Raw genomic sequence first — 16,742 nt, forward strand, 5'->3', positions numbered from 1 at the left:
AAAAACAATTCACAGGAGCTTTGAACTCTTTCAGCTTCCATCTCCTCATACCTAACCATCCAAGGCTCAGCCCGACCAAGCTAAGAGAAGTCACGATCTTGTCTTGGAAAAAAAAATAAAGACGGAAACAAGAGGGAAACAAACAAGGGAAAGAGGTACCTCTATTTACCTTCTAGATTTGGGGAATTTGAAGTTCATGCTGAGATACTTTTTGAGCATTATAATGACAGAAAATTTTGGACAAAGAAACTAGGAATGCTGAAGACGCATGTTTCTGTGGAAGCTCGAGACTTTAAAAAAACATGTGCCATCAAACAAGAAGTTCCAGGCTTGCAAAATATGTTTCCTAGAGACTATTCCTGCTTACAATTGGCAAAGTACAGTTCCTTTTGTGGAGGACTAATGAGGCATGGTGCTGAGCTGCAAAGGTAATCAGTGTGTTCTACCTATCTCTGATGAAATGAAACCCACATTTTCCTGCCCGGTCTTGCATTGGATTATCCTGGAGAGAGCAAATGGAAGAGGAATCAAGTACAAAATACAATGACAATAGCAAACAGGCAAAGAATCAGAGATACAGCTGAAATCAAAATCACAAAAAAAACCCCATAAAATCACAAATCAAAGGGCACCATCATCAGAGAATGTTTCTACCTCCCCCAGTAGCCCTGCAGAGAGAGATACCTGAAAAAAGACCAGCCAAGGTGGCTCTAGAACCAGAATCAGAAAAATCCTGATGACCTTGATCTATACTAATGACATTATGCTGCTTCTCTGACTTAATAAAAGAATTTTCTTTAATTTCTCCTGTGCTGTGCATGTGCATCAGCTTGGTTATAGCTGTATCATGCAATAAAGCTGCGTAGTCCCCATAAGTCTGGGCAGGAAAATGAAGAAGAGAAAATTATTCCAGAAAGGAAATTCCAATTCTCCACAAAGGAGCATCACTGACACAACATCTGCTTCAGGGATGTAAGAAAATAGCCCCTTGGCAAAGAACAAATACCAGTGTAAATCATAAACCACTGATGAAAATAAAGAAATTAGCTGTGGATTCCAGGGTGGAATTCAAGACAGCACTGAGCCAGGGATTATTGCCAAAATAACAGTATAAGTTCAATACATAGGGAAGGCATCCAAAACTAAAATAGTAACTCCCAAGGAAGATGCTCCTGTTTTGGAGGCTTGCTGCATGGGATCTGAGGCCTTTCTCACAAACTAAGAGAAATATGATGGTACAGAGAGACCAGGCTTCCGTCAGCATGGCTGCTGAGGGAGCTGACCAAACTGGTTGATCTGCCAAAAAGCCCTTTTCAACAACTTTTCTTCTCTTTTGAAGGATCCAACTGCCAGCTGAACTGACTGTCCATGAGGCCACAGAATCATGGAATTTGAAACAACTGCTGGGCACAACAGGTATGTGGATAGAGGAGTTGCCAGGTATTGGGTTGGCAGGGCTCTTGTGTCCTGTTGCAGTTCAGTGTCTCCCATGAAACAAATCTTGATGCAAAACCAGCAACTGTACAGCAACATTTTTTTGCCACCAACATAGTTGAAAACCAGAACTCTCATGCTCTCTGCCTACCCTTGTTATCAATTTATTTCTCTGGAACAAAGAACTCATTCAATAAGCACCTTTTTGCTACAGATTGTGTTTCAGGATGTTTTTAAGAAGGGTATTTTATAACTCACTATCTCCTCTTTCCAGCCTTAGTCCACAGAGGTCAGCCATACAATTTTGAAAAAGGAGCAGTAGGTGTGAGAGTCACAGGAATCCCTGTGTTGTTTCAAGACTTTGTTTCAGGAGCTCTTTGAAGAGTGGTGACATTTTGAGTCCTGAGTCAGATAAGGTAAAAGTTCAAAGTGTTCTGAAAAAAAAAATCTCAGTCTGAAGGAAGCTTTTGGTTGCATTAAGGCTGAACAGTCTGGTTTTGACTCTTATCCAAGTTTGAACACTTTGATTTCCCAACTATATAAGTGGCAATGTTATCTAAAATACAAAATTATAAGGGCAAAACAAAACCTATTTGACAGGTTTTTGGAAAGAAGTGTTGTGATAACTTCTCCATGGTAATTCCAGTGAAGTCAGTCTGCTTCTCAGGGAGATTTCCTTTTGAAGTAAACAGGTTTGGGGGTTTTTTCAACAGTTCTGTTCTCTCAGGGAAAAAAAAATAAAATCAAAGATCTTTCAATGGAACCATTTTTTGCCAGGGACTCCTCTGTGTTGATCATCTTCTTTTACATAATTTAGGTAATGGCTATGCAAGAAAACCTCGCCCCATCTTAGGTTTTTCATACCTACACCCTTTTCAGTGTAAAGCATTAGTTCTACTGCAACACAATGCAGCAAATACCACCATAGCCAGGATCAGGATTCCAGCCTTCCACTGCCTTTTTCCTGAAGAGCTGTGTTTGGCTTCATGTGGCCACACAAAAGGCACAAGGTTGAGGTTTTACAAAAAAAAAATCTGTTTTTCTAGGAATGGGAGGTGAAAAAGAAGAGGAGGTGCCAAAAGATCACCATCAACACAAATATCACTAAATAGAGGCTGTGAACTGCTCCTGGACCCCAAGGCCAGAGACAACAACTGGCTCAAAATTACACTGCTTAGAGCTCATCCCTCCAAAGCAGGTTTGTCTTGGAGAGGACCAGGGAGTGAGCTTAGAGTTAAGCACTGTGAAAGATCAGAGGTTTAGTGAATAAACATTTTCAATGGTTCACTTTTTTTTTAGAAGCATAGATGTCACTGGTGAGATTGTGTTATCTCTTTCTGTTCAGAGAAGACATTTGTGGAAGCTTTTCTCTGATTTTTTCAGGGAAGGGTTCCAATCATACATTTTCCATTGTCTCACTAACATGTGCAAGATCTAGAAGGTTCAGGACCAGAATTAGAAGTGAGACCATCATGAATAAAACATACCCATGCGAAGGGTTTGTGGGGATCTCTTTAGGATGAGGACCAAATGCTGAACAATAATTAGTTTCTGTGCTAAATAAGCAATTTCCTCTCAATAATTCACTCTACACCTTTGGCTTAACCAACTGTGTAAGCCAGTTAAATATTCCCTGTTTGAACACACTTGGAATTCAGCCGAGTTCTTGTAGTCTGAGTTGGATCCCCCTGCACAAACAGCACAAGGGCAATGGAGCTGCTCCCTGCTAAACACTCAGGCAGAGTGACTGACACTGGATTTCTCACTAGTCCAACCTGTAGAAGAACACACAGGCTGTTAGTTTAAATTTTCTTTCCCTAGTTTAATTTTTCTTTCACGAAGAATTATTACTTTGGCTCACTAGCAACAAGGCAACTACAGCCTGTTTTTCTAGACAGGTATCCCTTACATAGAATCATCCCAGGGAAAATCTGGGATTTATCCTTAAATACTTCAATATCCTTAAATCCTGGTATTTATCCTTAAATAGAGTAAATAAATGAAGGCACAGACAGGTAAATGACAATAGAATGAACACCTTCAAAGCAATGAGCATATATAAAAATGCAATAATAGATGATTCATTTAAATTATACAAATAAAAATATTAAATCCATGGGCAGGGAACCCTCTGCTAGACCAGGTTGCTCAGAGCCTCATCCAGCCTGGGTGTAGAGATGTAGACATTTACATCTCTAGAAATACACAGTATGACTCTCCCACTCTCTGCCTGTCCTCAGCACCACAACAGAATGTCAATGCCAATTACCACAATTAGTGACAAAGTTAATTCCATGAGTATGTGGATTATTGGATGCTTCCAGCTGCTTTTTTACTCCCTATGAAATAACAGTCCCAAGCTTTGTGGATTTTGGAAAAAAAAATTAATTACCTGTAATGACTGTTCAATGTACCTGGCATGGCAGCACAATCCCTTTTTGTACTCCAGAGCCTCACAAAACATGACCCTACACAGCACAGCTGTGGGAACAAGTTGGTGATGCTTGCGAATAGGGGACAGACATTAAACAGCCTTGGCTTGCAACCATCCCAACCAGGAGAGCCAATTTTTGCTGCTCTGCGTAAGTTTGTGAAAGATGATTTAGCTTGAGATTACTTTTGATTTGCCTGTGAAGTTGCTCTGGGGCAACTCAGAGCCATCAAGCTCCTTTCTGGGTTAATACAATTTCAAGATGAGGGCAGGTTGGCTGCAGTTGTCCATTTTTGTGAGAAGACATTTTGCAAGTCAGATGTGGCAACAACAAGGGCTTAGGGGGAATGCAAATTATTCTTCTGGGACCTGCCAGCATTAATGGGAGGAGGATGAGACCCATATTCTTGTTTTGTTCAGGACTGAATGTAAAGGAAGGCTCTGTTTCCCTGTTATTGTCTCCCTCTGAGGACTCCAGGGGGAGATCAATGACTAAGGCTTGTCCCCTGCTGTATTTCTTTGTGTCTCAGTCCTATAGAATGCTCTTTTCTTCTCTCACTTTCTTTAATTTAGTCTGGTTTTCTCTCCAGAGGGATATAAATTCAATAAACTTCTAGCCTACGTTCTGACTTTGGAGACCTTCTCCTCCACCAGCTTTATCTGTCCACAGCTTTCAAAATGCACATATGATAAACTGGCACCTTTATCTAGCAAGGATAGACACAGAAATGAAGGGATCTTATTCCAAGCAAATTAAGCTAATGATCCTTCTCTAAAGCACCAGTTCTTTAAATGAAGCAAAACAAAACAAATCTTCAAATTCCTATATAAGCCCTGCAAAGGAAATGAGCCTGAGAAAGTGCAAACCAAACATCAGACACAGTATCTGAAACTTTTCTCCAGACTGTGTATTTGAACCCAGTTTTAGCTACAGAATAGGTCCCTTCCAACTCAGGATATTCTGTGAAACTGTATCTCAAGTGTAGAGTGCACAGGACAGCAAGAGTGTCCACGATCACTAGCGAATAAAACAATATCAAAATCATTAGAAATATTCACAATTAGCAGAGAAAAATCCTAGTTCTCCAAGCCTGTGCTGGCGTTGTCAAAGTCATTTGCCCGCAGTGCCTGAAGATTGTGAAACAACCTTAAAGTTTGCGTCTCTACAGCAGCTGCCATTTGAGATTTTCAAAACATTTTACAAAAGTGATTTGGCTGCATTTCATAGACCATCTGCTCCAAGGGTTTCCCCAAGATAGATTTCCCTGGTTTTATTAACAGAGAAACTGAGTGGTTAGATACCTGGATCGAGTACTTCCACAAAAAGATTTCCTGAAGACTCCAGATATCACTCCTTAGGGGCCAGAAATCTGCCTTCATCTGCCAAGGAAAGCTTTCACGTGAATTAGTGCAATTGGTACCACAAGAGGTGAAGAACTGGTGTGTTGATATTTCAAGCACTTTGGACAACTTTCTATTTCCCTGAAGAAAGCTTAAAATCCAAATAAATGTAAGTGATTGAACAATATGAGGATAGGTATCCTGTTTATTTACTTTTATGGTAGGAATGCAAGTTGGGGAGAGCTGTAGGTGGACAGAAATAGAAGAGCTTTAGGAATAATACTATATTGCTGTACTAAGAAAAGCCCCTGTTTGGTTTTGAGGTTTCTTATGATGTATGTGTTACAGTCATGGTATGAAAGTAGCCATTCCACTGAATGCAGTCAAATTTTGGACATCTCATTAAATGCCTGACAACACAGAAATTGGTTTGCAGTATGTGCTAGAATCCATCTCTCTCAGGCACTTCTTGTAAGGTGAGGTTGCTCTTCCTGCTAGTCCTGGTATGAACCTTGGCTGTACATGATGGAAGGGTGGAGAGGAATTCTTTCCAGGACATTGCCTGACCTACAGGTTCCACTAGAGAGCTGACAATTTCCAGCTGATCAGGTTTGGGTAGAGGCAAGCCCCTGGACTCCCCTGATCAGACTACAATGGATGATACCATAACAAAGTCAGCAGTGTGGGAGCTCTGCCCCTGTGCAGGAAGACTGAGCACGGAAGTGTCTGATGTTGGTTCACTCTCAGAAAAGGTTTCCCAAACAGTAGTAGTAAGGTGGGATTAAAATGAGAGCTTCTGGCTTTCAGGGAGCACTTTGCCACTCTTGAAATTTTTTTATTTTTCTTTTCTCTTATTGAAGCAGCTTTTCTGCCATTTACTTCTCCAGCAAGGAAGGTGGAGAAAATCCAGATAGCGATGGCCAATCCCTGTAATACTTATCTTTCATGATAAGGATCCTCTTCAAGTTCCATAAATTGTATGTGAGTCAGACAGTTCACTGCTTAGTCCCTCCAGAACCAGAAGGGGAACACTGCAGGGGAATGCTGTATCTGTACTGTGAATATATTTCCACAAAAAAGGGAGAAGTGGTTACCTACTGATAACTCGAGTACTTAGAGATGGATTATCCATACACACATTTACTGCTCATTCTCTACCATCTCTCTCTCTCTGATCAACAGGTTTCTGCAGCTGAACAAAAACCACAGTGTTTAAAACAGATTGGGTGTGGAGGGTGGTGTGTGCCCCTTTGTGTGGAACATAAGGGGAGGTGGGTCCAGAGGCTGCTGATATGAAAAAGCCTCAGTGCTGAGGTTTTCATGACATAGATGTCCTTACAGGGTACAGCACAGAGAAAATACTTAAATGTATGCACATATGAAATATAAACCACAAAGACCACTGTCTGTTGATAAGTACTTTCCTTTTCTGTGATGTGACGTATTGCTGCATAGGAGATGTATTACTGCATGGCTTAAAGATAAACAGAAATAATTTTTATATCAGTGGTTGGGTATTTTACATAATGCTTATTTCTTCCACTGTCCCTTTTTACACTGAAACCTCTTCGGAGGAAGGACAGTCATGAGCTACAAAGTGTCAGCACCAAGCACTGTGACTCCACAGCCAATCTGCCCTCCTTACTCCACTCTAACATAAATTATTAAAAACACTTGTTTAGCATTTCTAGCAATCTTGTCTTCCAGTTACTGTTGAAGACACAAAAGGAACCATGAACTAAACACGAAAATTAGTTACAGTTCTGAATTAGTCTTGCAAGAAGCTGCTGACAAGGGAGCTTATGAGAAAGATGGAGAGAGACTATTTACAAGGGCAGGTAGTGACAGGACAAGGGGGAATGGCTTCAAACTGAGAGTAGGATCAGGTGAGATATTAGGAAGAAATTCTTTACTGTGAGGGTGATGAGGCACTGGAACAAGTTGCCCAGAGAAGCTGTGATGCCACATCCCTGGAAGTGCTCAAGGCCAGGTTGGACGGGGCTTGGAGCAACTTGATCTAGTGAAGGTGTCCCTGCCCATGGCAGGGGGTTGGAACAAGATGATCTTTATGGTCCCTTCCATCCCAAACCATTCTGTGATTCTCTGATTCTATGACAACTCTCTGTTGAGCTCTTCTAAGTGACAGGGATGGGGGGAAGTTACGCTGGTGGGTGAGGTGAAAGGGAATGGGGAGACAAGCCAAGGAAGGAGCCTCTCCTTTATTGTGCAATCCTGAGGGCACACATCGCTTTGCAGTGCCAACAGTCAGGTGAAAACTGCCTTCTAACCTCCACTTATCCTGTTAGTGACTCAAACAACAGGTGAAAAAAATTTATGGGGAAAGATTTATATACAAATATCAAAGAAGGGTGCACACCTGCTTAAGGAAAGGCAATAACTCAAGTACGCTTGAAGTATATTCCTCTATAGTTTCTTACCGCAGGATTTGTTGGTTGATTGAAGGTATTTTCATAAACCTGACTCCAACTTTCAATGAAGGTGCTGTCCAAACAAGCAACACTCTCCGAAAGTCGTTGTCAAGCCTCTAAAATTAAGCTACAAAGGTCAGAACCTGCATTTATTTAAGGAGGAAAAAACCTGCCGGTGCCATTTCCAAACTTATCGTTGCAGATCTGTGTTTATTTTTTCTCCAGCACATTCTTTTCTCCTTGTTCCTGGAGCTGAGATGTGTAAGTGCCTCGTGGCACAAGCTGGGAGCAGGATTGCTAAGGGCTTTCCCTGCCATCCATTCTTATAGTGGGATGTTGTGGCTCACTGCACTGTGCTGGCATAAGGCATGTGAGGGAGGAACAAGAGGACCAGGGCTGCACTACCTGAGAGGAGTTTTGGGAAGAAACCATAGGTTGGTCACAGCCCAGCTCCTCCAAAAGCAAAAGATTAAATCTCGACTAGAGACAAAACGTTTCCCACTGATGTGTTCAGGTGATGTGCTAAAATTTATCTTTGCTCTTGTCACGTTACAAGCACTTTGGTTTTTACTGTGATGAGCAGACACTTTAAAGCACCCTTGCCCTGTCCAAAATGTGGGGCTGTAAAACCCCTCTGCTGATTGCTGCACACGCAGGCAGGATGTTGTGCTGTGGGTCACCTGGGGACAGGTAACCAGATCAGCTCCCAGGACTGGCAGAACTCTTGATAAGCAGGGAAAAACAATCTTCAGGCAGCACAGCAGGTCTCCATGAGGTCAGGCTGGCAAAGAGGCTCAGGGGACCAAGCTTTTAGGAGTGAGGTCTGAAACTCTCTGGAACAGAAGTCTGCACACAAGGCATCCTGTGGTCTGGGGTGACACACTGACACAGACTTCAGCACTTGAAGTCTCAAACCTGTTTAGACACATCTCTTAATCAGTAGAGACCTCACTGGAGACAGTGAAGGAGTCACAATATCATTGGAGTATGCTGCAGGTTTAATACACACCTTTGCTGAAAGCTCTTCCCACATCCAGCTTCAGTGTCTCAGGCAAACTTCATCAAGATTTTATGTCCCTGCCCTCCTGAATCACCACTCCTTTAGATGTGGGTTCTGCAGAAGAGGAGTTACCTGATATTTTGTACCTCTGCCTTCCATAGTATAATACTCCTTTGGGAGTATTATGGAGTATTGGATGGAGGAATACTATTATTACTGTCCCAGCTCATCCAATTACATAAAGAGGGCAGGTAAAAGGGGAGTTTGGGCAATCCCAGATAAGCAGTTTTGAACTGACAAGACTTAAAAACACAAATCTGAGGCTCCTCTTCAAAAAATAACTAGGAAGTTGATCCAGAGACCTTCAAGTCAGCTGCATTAGAGTTTCCAGAAAGTTTGTGGAGCAAATCCCCCTGAAAATTTTTTATTCCAGGCATATGAAGGAGAAGAAAGTCATTGTGAACAGCCAGTAGCAGATCAGTAGATTGCAAACTGCACCTTCTACAACAAAATGTCTGGTTCTGTGGACAGGGAGAGAAGAGTAAAGATCCTTAAACTGGGCCTCAGCAAGGCTCCTGACAATTTCTCCTGCAGCATCCTTGCATCCAGCCTGGGAATGTATGAACTGGAGGGGTCAAGCCAAGCGACTGTTTCCTCTGACTAGGAAGCTTTGAGGCCACGGTAGAAATCTTGTTTTCAGTTTTGGAACTCACAAGTGCAAAAGACATATTGTGAGACTGAAGCAAGTCCAAGCAAAGGGTTACCAAGCCAGTTAAAAGGCTTTGTACACAATATTTTGGGGCTTGAGAGTGTCCCTAGTCAATAGGCACAGAAAAGACTCCTCTCCACTGTCTGCCAATGAGTTAGTTCTAAGCACAATATGCTCACACACTGTCTCAAGGTACTTTCCCCACAGTGCTTTGGTTTGGACACCCCAGGAAGAGAAAGGGAGATGGAAACTGTGTCATCCTATGCTGCTGGAAGACATTGGCCTGGTCTGTGCTCTCTGTTCTTTGTACTGGCAAATGATGCCAACTCGAGGTGTCCCTTTTTTAACCAAGAGAGATGCACATGGATATAGTACAGTGCAAGTGTGGTTAGATGAACATGAAGGTGCCCTAAGCTGGAAAACCTTCTGCCCTTTCCATACAGCTCACTAATTCTAGTTTGAGAGCACCCTGGACAGGTGAGTTCTGCTGTCACCACTCTAATACAAATAAAGATGACAGTACCACTATATAGAAAAATGGCATTTTTGTGCTCAGGGAAGCCTTAGTGGGCGTCTTCACTAAGACTGTCCAAAGTTCTGGAAAATGGGTGATCCCTGCTCAGAAACACCTATGGGGCCTCTGCTGTTTCCACGGCACCATAATTCTCAAATTGGACAAACTTTTGTGAGATCTATTCCCTCTTCCTTCCTTCCTTCCTGTTCCCCACATTCACCTGTCACTGACATCGTCATAGAAGTTGTGTTTACTCACACAAATGACCTACGAGAAGGGGTGTCAACAACACAAAGACCAGGGATGACCCAGCAAAAAATATGCTGCTTTTCTGGATCACTCAGTGCATGCATGAATCCAACTCGTAATTATGTACTCATATTTCTTCTTTATTTGTCATAAACCATCTATTTGATTTGGTGTGTTTAAACAGCTTAATCCCCACTGACACTGCTTGGTCTGTGATGATTTGTATTCCTGTTTGCATGTAAATTTTTTTCTTCACAGCACAATTGGCTGTCTATATCTATAGACAGGCTTGTGGTTTTGCTTTTTTCCTGCATAACAGCACTGGAAAGAAACACTTACCCAAACTCATGTCACTTGAAATTAATAGTTACTAATACTGCTGCCAATCCAGAAGCAGGGGGGGTGGAGGGAGGAACAGGTGGACGTTCATTTTCTGACTGGAAAAATATATTTTCTTTCTGAGGTTGGTCTCCTCTCTGCTAAGTTATTTATCAAAGACATACTCTTGTAGGATTCAAGAAAGAACCCACTCTTATACCGTGAAGTCTGAGATTTGACTCATTTTGAGTGACTTTCTAAACACCTTTACAATCCCAGAGCTTTTCCTCCTTTCTCCAAGTAAGTAATATCTTCACTTCCCTCTGTGGATAAGAGAATAACACCAGGGAGAGTTCTACCACCTAAATTCTGGTGTCTTGACATCATGAGCAGGTTCATTTGGTTGGTGTAGTGAATTTACCTGCTGCACTCCAACCTTGCCAGAAACTCAGTATTATTAGTTTCTCAAGATGAACTACTGTTGGCTGAAGAGGGAGATGAGTCTGTCTACCCCGAATGAAAGGGGCAAAGAGGAGAAAAGGGAGAGTTTTGAATCAGCACAAATGAAAAAGCAGTTTTCAGGAGTGATGTAATCGGACAGCAAGATACCTCAGACAGCAAGGTACAACTATAATGCAAATACAGTTTTGAGCAAGTTCCTCCTCACCTTCTTGCTGGTCAAAACTGAAAAAAAAAAAAAACAGGTGTAGGACAGAAATAATGACACACCTCACTCATACCTGTCCTTGAGTTGTTCTCCTAACCTGTGGAAACTCCCTGTAACAATCTGAGCAGACAGTCAACAACTTTGCCAGATGGCTATCAGCAGACAGCTGGAACTGTAAAAAGAGTAAATACGTCATGTCTGAAGATCAGTTACAAATACTTGTCTTTTTTTGCATATAAATGTGGGAACGCACAATACGTGTTCATCCATGTGTATGAATGCAGTAGAGCCAAAATGGAAGAGCTAAAATATTGCCTCAGGCCTCAAACCCTCTTTAGGCCATGGGATGCCTTCTGGAGAGGTCATGGACAGATGGTTGGGAGAGTCTCCTGGGAGTATATTCAGGTATATTTCTGAGAGTATATCCAAGAGCACAGCAGAGGGAAAGCTGCATGAAGGAAGCACTGCCCTTCTCTGTAAACTTTGGACCTTCACTTTTCCCAGAGGTCATACTCTGTGCTACAAAGGGCTGCATTTCCTCTTTTGTTTCAACCCATTTGACCATAAATTCTCAAATCACAGAATAGTTTGGGTCATGGGGGACCTTAAAGATCATCCCGTTGCAATCCCCCTGCCACGGGCAGGGACACCTTCCATAGACCAGGTTTCTCAGAGCCCCATCCAACCTGGCCTTGAGCACTTCCAGGGATGGGGCAGCCACAGCTTCTCTGGGCAACCTGTGCCAGGGCCTTACCACCCTCACAGTAAAAATTTTTTCCACTATCTAATCTAAATCTGCTCTCCTTCCATCTGAAGTCATTCCCCCTTGTCCTGTCAACTAAATGGTCTTGTAAATAGTTTCTCTATTTACTCTGTCGAGTGACTCACAGACATAGAACAGGATCTGTATTACAGAAGCCATTTCCATTTGAAGAAGCTTAGAAATGACTGAGTATCCAGTTCTGAAAAGAAGTTATATGGCCTTTGATCTCTATGGCAACACTTAATTTGCCACAGGACAAAAAAAAGAAGAGAAATCCATAGGCAATGTGTATTTATTAAATAGAAGTAAGTAGCAAGTAGCAGCAAACTGTGAACAACTGAGTTATGTTATCTGTTGCTATTTCAAAGGGACAGTTTGAGAAAGGTGTGGAGGAATGAGTGAAAAAATTCTTTCCTGAGGTCAGAACCACCTGCACAGACTTAAGAGGTAGTCACAGGTCAGGAATCTAGGGAAAAGGGGTCTTTACATGTTTTGTGTATGACCTCTGTGTCACACATGGGTTATCAATCAGGAGTTTCTTGTGCATGGCTCTGCAAATCCCTTTGAAAGCTAAAACCACACTTTGAGAATTTACATATATCTGTGGTACAAAATAATATGACATATAATTTGCAGTAATAAATGCACCCTGCCAAGACATAGCAAGTCATCAAGTTTTAAAAATATGCCGTAAATCATAATACTTTACGAAGTTTGAATTGGAAATATTAAATATATTCACAACAGGAAAAGAAATAACAACGAAAACCAAACCCATCTTTTATTTACCTGTAAAGAATGTGGGAACCTGTGCTATTCTCAGCACCTATAAACTAGCACCTGCTCAGCAATAAAGGAACATGTATGTTGGGGCTAAGCACCTCCCAGGTTCTGAGTTAAAGCTTGGGGGAGCACTCACAGTTTCCCTGTCAGCAATTGCCAAGTGAGCCTTAGAGGCAATTGGCACTGGTTTTGACAGTATTCTCCCATGTCTTTTAGGATTAATTAGCTACATCTCATTAAGAGTGTGCCCCATTTTTTCCAGGCCATTCAGAGGCAGAGCTGATAGTATCTTTCTAATAAGTGCACATGTATCTTGTAGACAGAACTTTTAGTACATGTGCAGCTTTCTCACAAGTGCAAGAATTCTTCCATGCTCTGCCTTGGTGAGTATTAAGTGAAATACCTAAACTGACTCAGGTAAAAATGGGAAGATCAACTGCTTTGTAAGTATTAAATGCTACAATACTTACATTAATTAATTTATCCACAACCCATTTGCTATTGCCAGTAAATAAAATTAAAACATGCATTGATTGATATATTTGGGACATGGTTTCAAACTACTTTGAACAGTTAGTTATATATCTTCTTCTGCTCAGCAGATAAACAGGAATAATGTGCCAGATCACTAGGAACTTCTCACTGCAGAATGAAACACTAGACTGAGAATGAAGCACTACTTTCATTTCAGATACAGCTTCCACCTTCTGCTGGGAAGGAAAATCCACCAGTGCCAAATCATGTGACAAGGAAGCAGTGTGACAAAAGCTCTCTGTCCACGTGTTACCCGTGGCTGGCTCACCTTGGTGTGTGTAGTACAGCTGCCTCCCCCTGGTTTTGTGGTTATGAAATCTGGGCAAGAATGGGAGGCAATTGACTTTGCAGTGTTACACAAGAGGGCAGGAATTAAACAGAAGAGGTTAGCTTTAGGGTTTAAAGTCAGAGAACCACTGAATGGTTTGTGTTGGAAGGGATCTTGAAGATCACCCAGTTCCAACACCCTGCCATGGGCAGGGACATTAGACTAGGCTTCTGTGAGCTCCATCCAACCTGGCCTTGAACAATTCCAGGGATGGGGCATCCGCAGCCTCTCTGGACAACCTGTTTTAGAGCCTCACCACCCTCACAGTATCATCTGTGGCACCATCACATGGCAAAGCAATGGCAGGACTGGAAAAAAACCAAACTAACACTGCCGACAGGAGGGAAAACAACTTCCATCTGAAAAGGCAGAGGAGAGATTGCCCTCTCTGTGCAGCAGGAGGAGACACTCACTGCTAGCTAAGCATGGGCAGGGCTGAGGGATGGATGGCTGACCCTCAACCAGGGGATCTCCAGGAGGCTGGAGCAGCCCCTGAGCCCTGGGCTGGGGAGGAGGCAACATTCCCTTCAGCAGATATAATGGCTGGTCAGTGCAGGAACAGCCCCGGGGCAGAACTCAGCAGGGACAGTGATTCCTGCTGAGGTGTCTCCTTCACCATCTGAGTGTGGTGCAAATCAGCCCCTGATTTCATCCAGACACCATGGAGAGGGGAGCAGCTGCTTGGCCGGCCCAGCCAAGGGATGGCTCACATCAGACTCCTTGTCCTTCTGCTGTGTGCCTGCTGAGCAGCACCAAACCACTCAGCTTGCCTGGCAAGGAGCTGCTCTGTAAGGCAAACTGGGGTTTTCTCCCTCCATTTTCAGAGGAAGGTGTTTTATTGGCTTCCAGACTCCTGATCTGTGCCCATTCAAATCCCTCTGTGTATCTTATATTCAAAAGAGGTGCTTACAATTTACAGCTGTGAGGAGCTGCAAATCACCTCCTAACAAAGCAGAGGCTAAAAGGCACCACTGTGTGTTCTTGGAAGAGAGCGCAGAAAACAGGAAAACAGGTACAGAACATTAACTCACCCACTCGTGCTGAGTGGATTAGTCAGGGCTGCGTTTGCAGGAACAATGCAGTAAAACTTTCCATGAGATTTTGTTTAGACATATTAATAATGTAAGGTTTGCGAGCACTTATGAACTACAATAGCTGTAATTGCAGATTTTGTAACTGGATACCTGCAGGTGAATAAACCTGTGTCACTAAAAATGCAGAGCATGGCTAAGGGATTCTGTCAGAAGTAGGTTAGCAGGGCCCATTTGACTCCCTCGGGAAGTGCTAAAAGAAAAGGCAGTTCTGTTTATATCTTTATAGAGATTTGGGAAGAAAACAAACTCCTAGCAAGTGTTCTTACAGCACAGATGCAGTTTATTCAGCTGACAGTCACTAACACATGTTCCTTAACAAAAGATAAAAAGCTGTACGATCACAGAAACAATTTAAGGCCTTGCTTCATCCTTTGTCAGATCTCCTGCCTCACCCATCATCTGCCAAATGCAGCAGGAATTCCAGTAAGAAGATGACATGCAGACTTACCTCAAGTTTGCTCCTATCAATGGGAAAACACTAGCATTTGTGGTAACAAGAAAGAAGGCAATAGGTCAGTAGCATAGGCCATCCCAGGTGTTCCTTTCTCTGATATGTGTGGCTTTATTCCATGAAAATACCAATATCAGTTTAAGAAACAAATCTGGGGAGAAGTTGCTAAACATGTGTCTTCCCATGCAGCTTCCAATGGTCTGTTTTAGGAAGTAGTAGAAGAGGGATTGTGTGTTATCTTCAGGTGTACTGTCCCACAAGAGAAGTCCAGGATGTAGGACAACCAGGATATAGGACAAGGCAGCCTGGACATCCTGCCATACTGACTTTGGGTTTCATAAGAAGTCAGATGAGAGTCAGATGTCATTTCAGGGGAGAGACTAAATCTTACAGGGTCATGCTTCTCATAGATCTTTCAGACAACAGAGGTGCCTTTCTCCTGTTCAAAAATTAGATGTCACAGCTGTAGCCAAACAAGTGAAAAGGAGGAGAACAGGCAGTCAAACAGATGCTAACAGGTACTCAAATAAGTACCAAGAAACTCAGGAAATTTGCAGTGCTATCTAGTATCTTCTGAGACTAAACCGGGTGATTTTTAAATGGACTGCAAAATGTAGTCTCAAACAACCTATCAGCTGAAACTCTTTTGGGGACATAAAGAAAACTCCTCCAGAAGCCAAGAGCGTCTTGTTTATCTCCTGACTTATGTATTATGGACATGGACAAGAGCTGTGGCATTTGGTTTGGCCCTGTGCTTTGCAAAAGCTGCTCTGTAAAAACTAAAGTTGGATTCAGCAAACATGCTATTCCAAATTCAGCCATATTTTCACATTCTTGGCTGAGTAACTCAGTGGACAATTCACATTCTCTCTGAGCAGGTATGAAACAGTGCACAATTAAATGTGCTAGACTAGGCTTGAGATGCTATTCATTTATAATACTCAGTAATTAGTCTCTCAAGGTTGGCACTAGAACAAACACAAGACCCTTCTGTCTCCATGTACTAATAATAGCTGTATTTGTCCAAAATATCAATGTGAAGCCCTTCCTTCATCCTTTCAAATTGCCAGGTGCCAAAGGCAGCCAATAAACGGGAGCATTGTTTGTGGCAGGCATTTCATATCAAAGCTAAAGCACTATGAGAGGCAAAGCCAGACATTTCCTCAGTGGGTTTGAAGAGTTTCAGTATTACTGAACATAAGCCATGAAGAATCCACAGTCAATAGTGCTATTAGCTGCCAGCACATTCCCAGGGATACAGTGATATTGTTTGCTGGAATAATTTTACCTGAATGAAAATTCTTCCCAAGCGTCTCTGTCACAAAGACAGTCTCTTCTTGGAATTCAGAGTCACCTTCACAATCCCAGAGATTTCTTGGTGCTTTGGGATGGATTTGTGTCAGCCAGTTGAGAATACTGCTACTCATAACCTGTCCTGTCTGATCTGCTTCCAAATATCCCTGAAAATAGCTCCCTAATGTCACCATACTTGGAGTTCCCAAACATTCCTCAATGCTTATATTAAGCTTTCCAATTTTACCCTTGGATTTTCCCAAAGGCTTTATTCAGGTGAAGAAAGAGTAAACCCATGTAGCAAGGTGCCAAATATTCACTGCACCATGGATAAACTAACAGAGGCATATTTTCTCTTCTCGCTGTCCTTAGGTTCTGCTCCTCCTCAGAGTTATCCGTAGCAA

This window comes from Neopelma chrysocephalum, unplaced genomic scaffold, assembly GCF_003984885.1.
Source record: "Neopelma chrysocephalum unplaced genomic scaffold, ASM398488v2 Primary Assembly neopelma1_76, whole genome shotgun sequence".
Classification (NCBI taxonomy): Eukaryota; Metazoa; Chordata; class Aves; order Passeriformes; family Pipridae; genus Neopelma; species Neopelma chrysocephalum.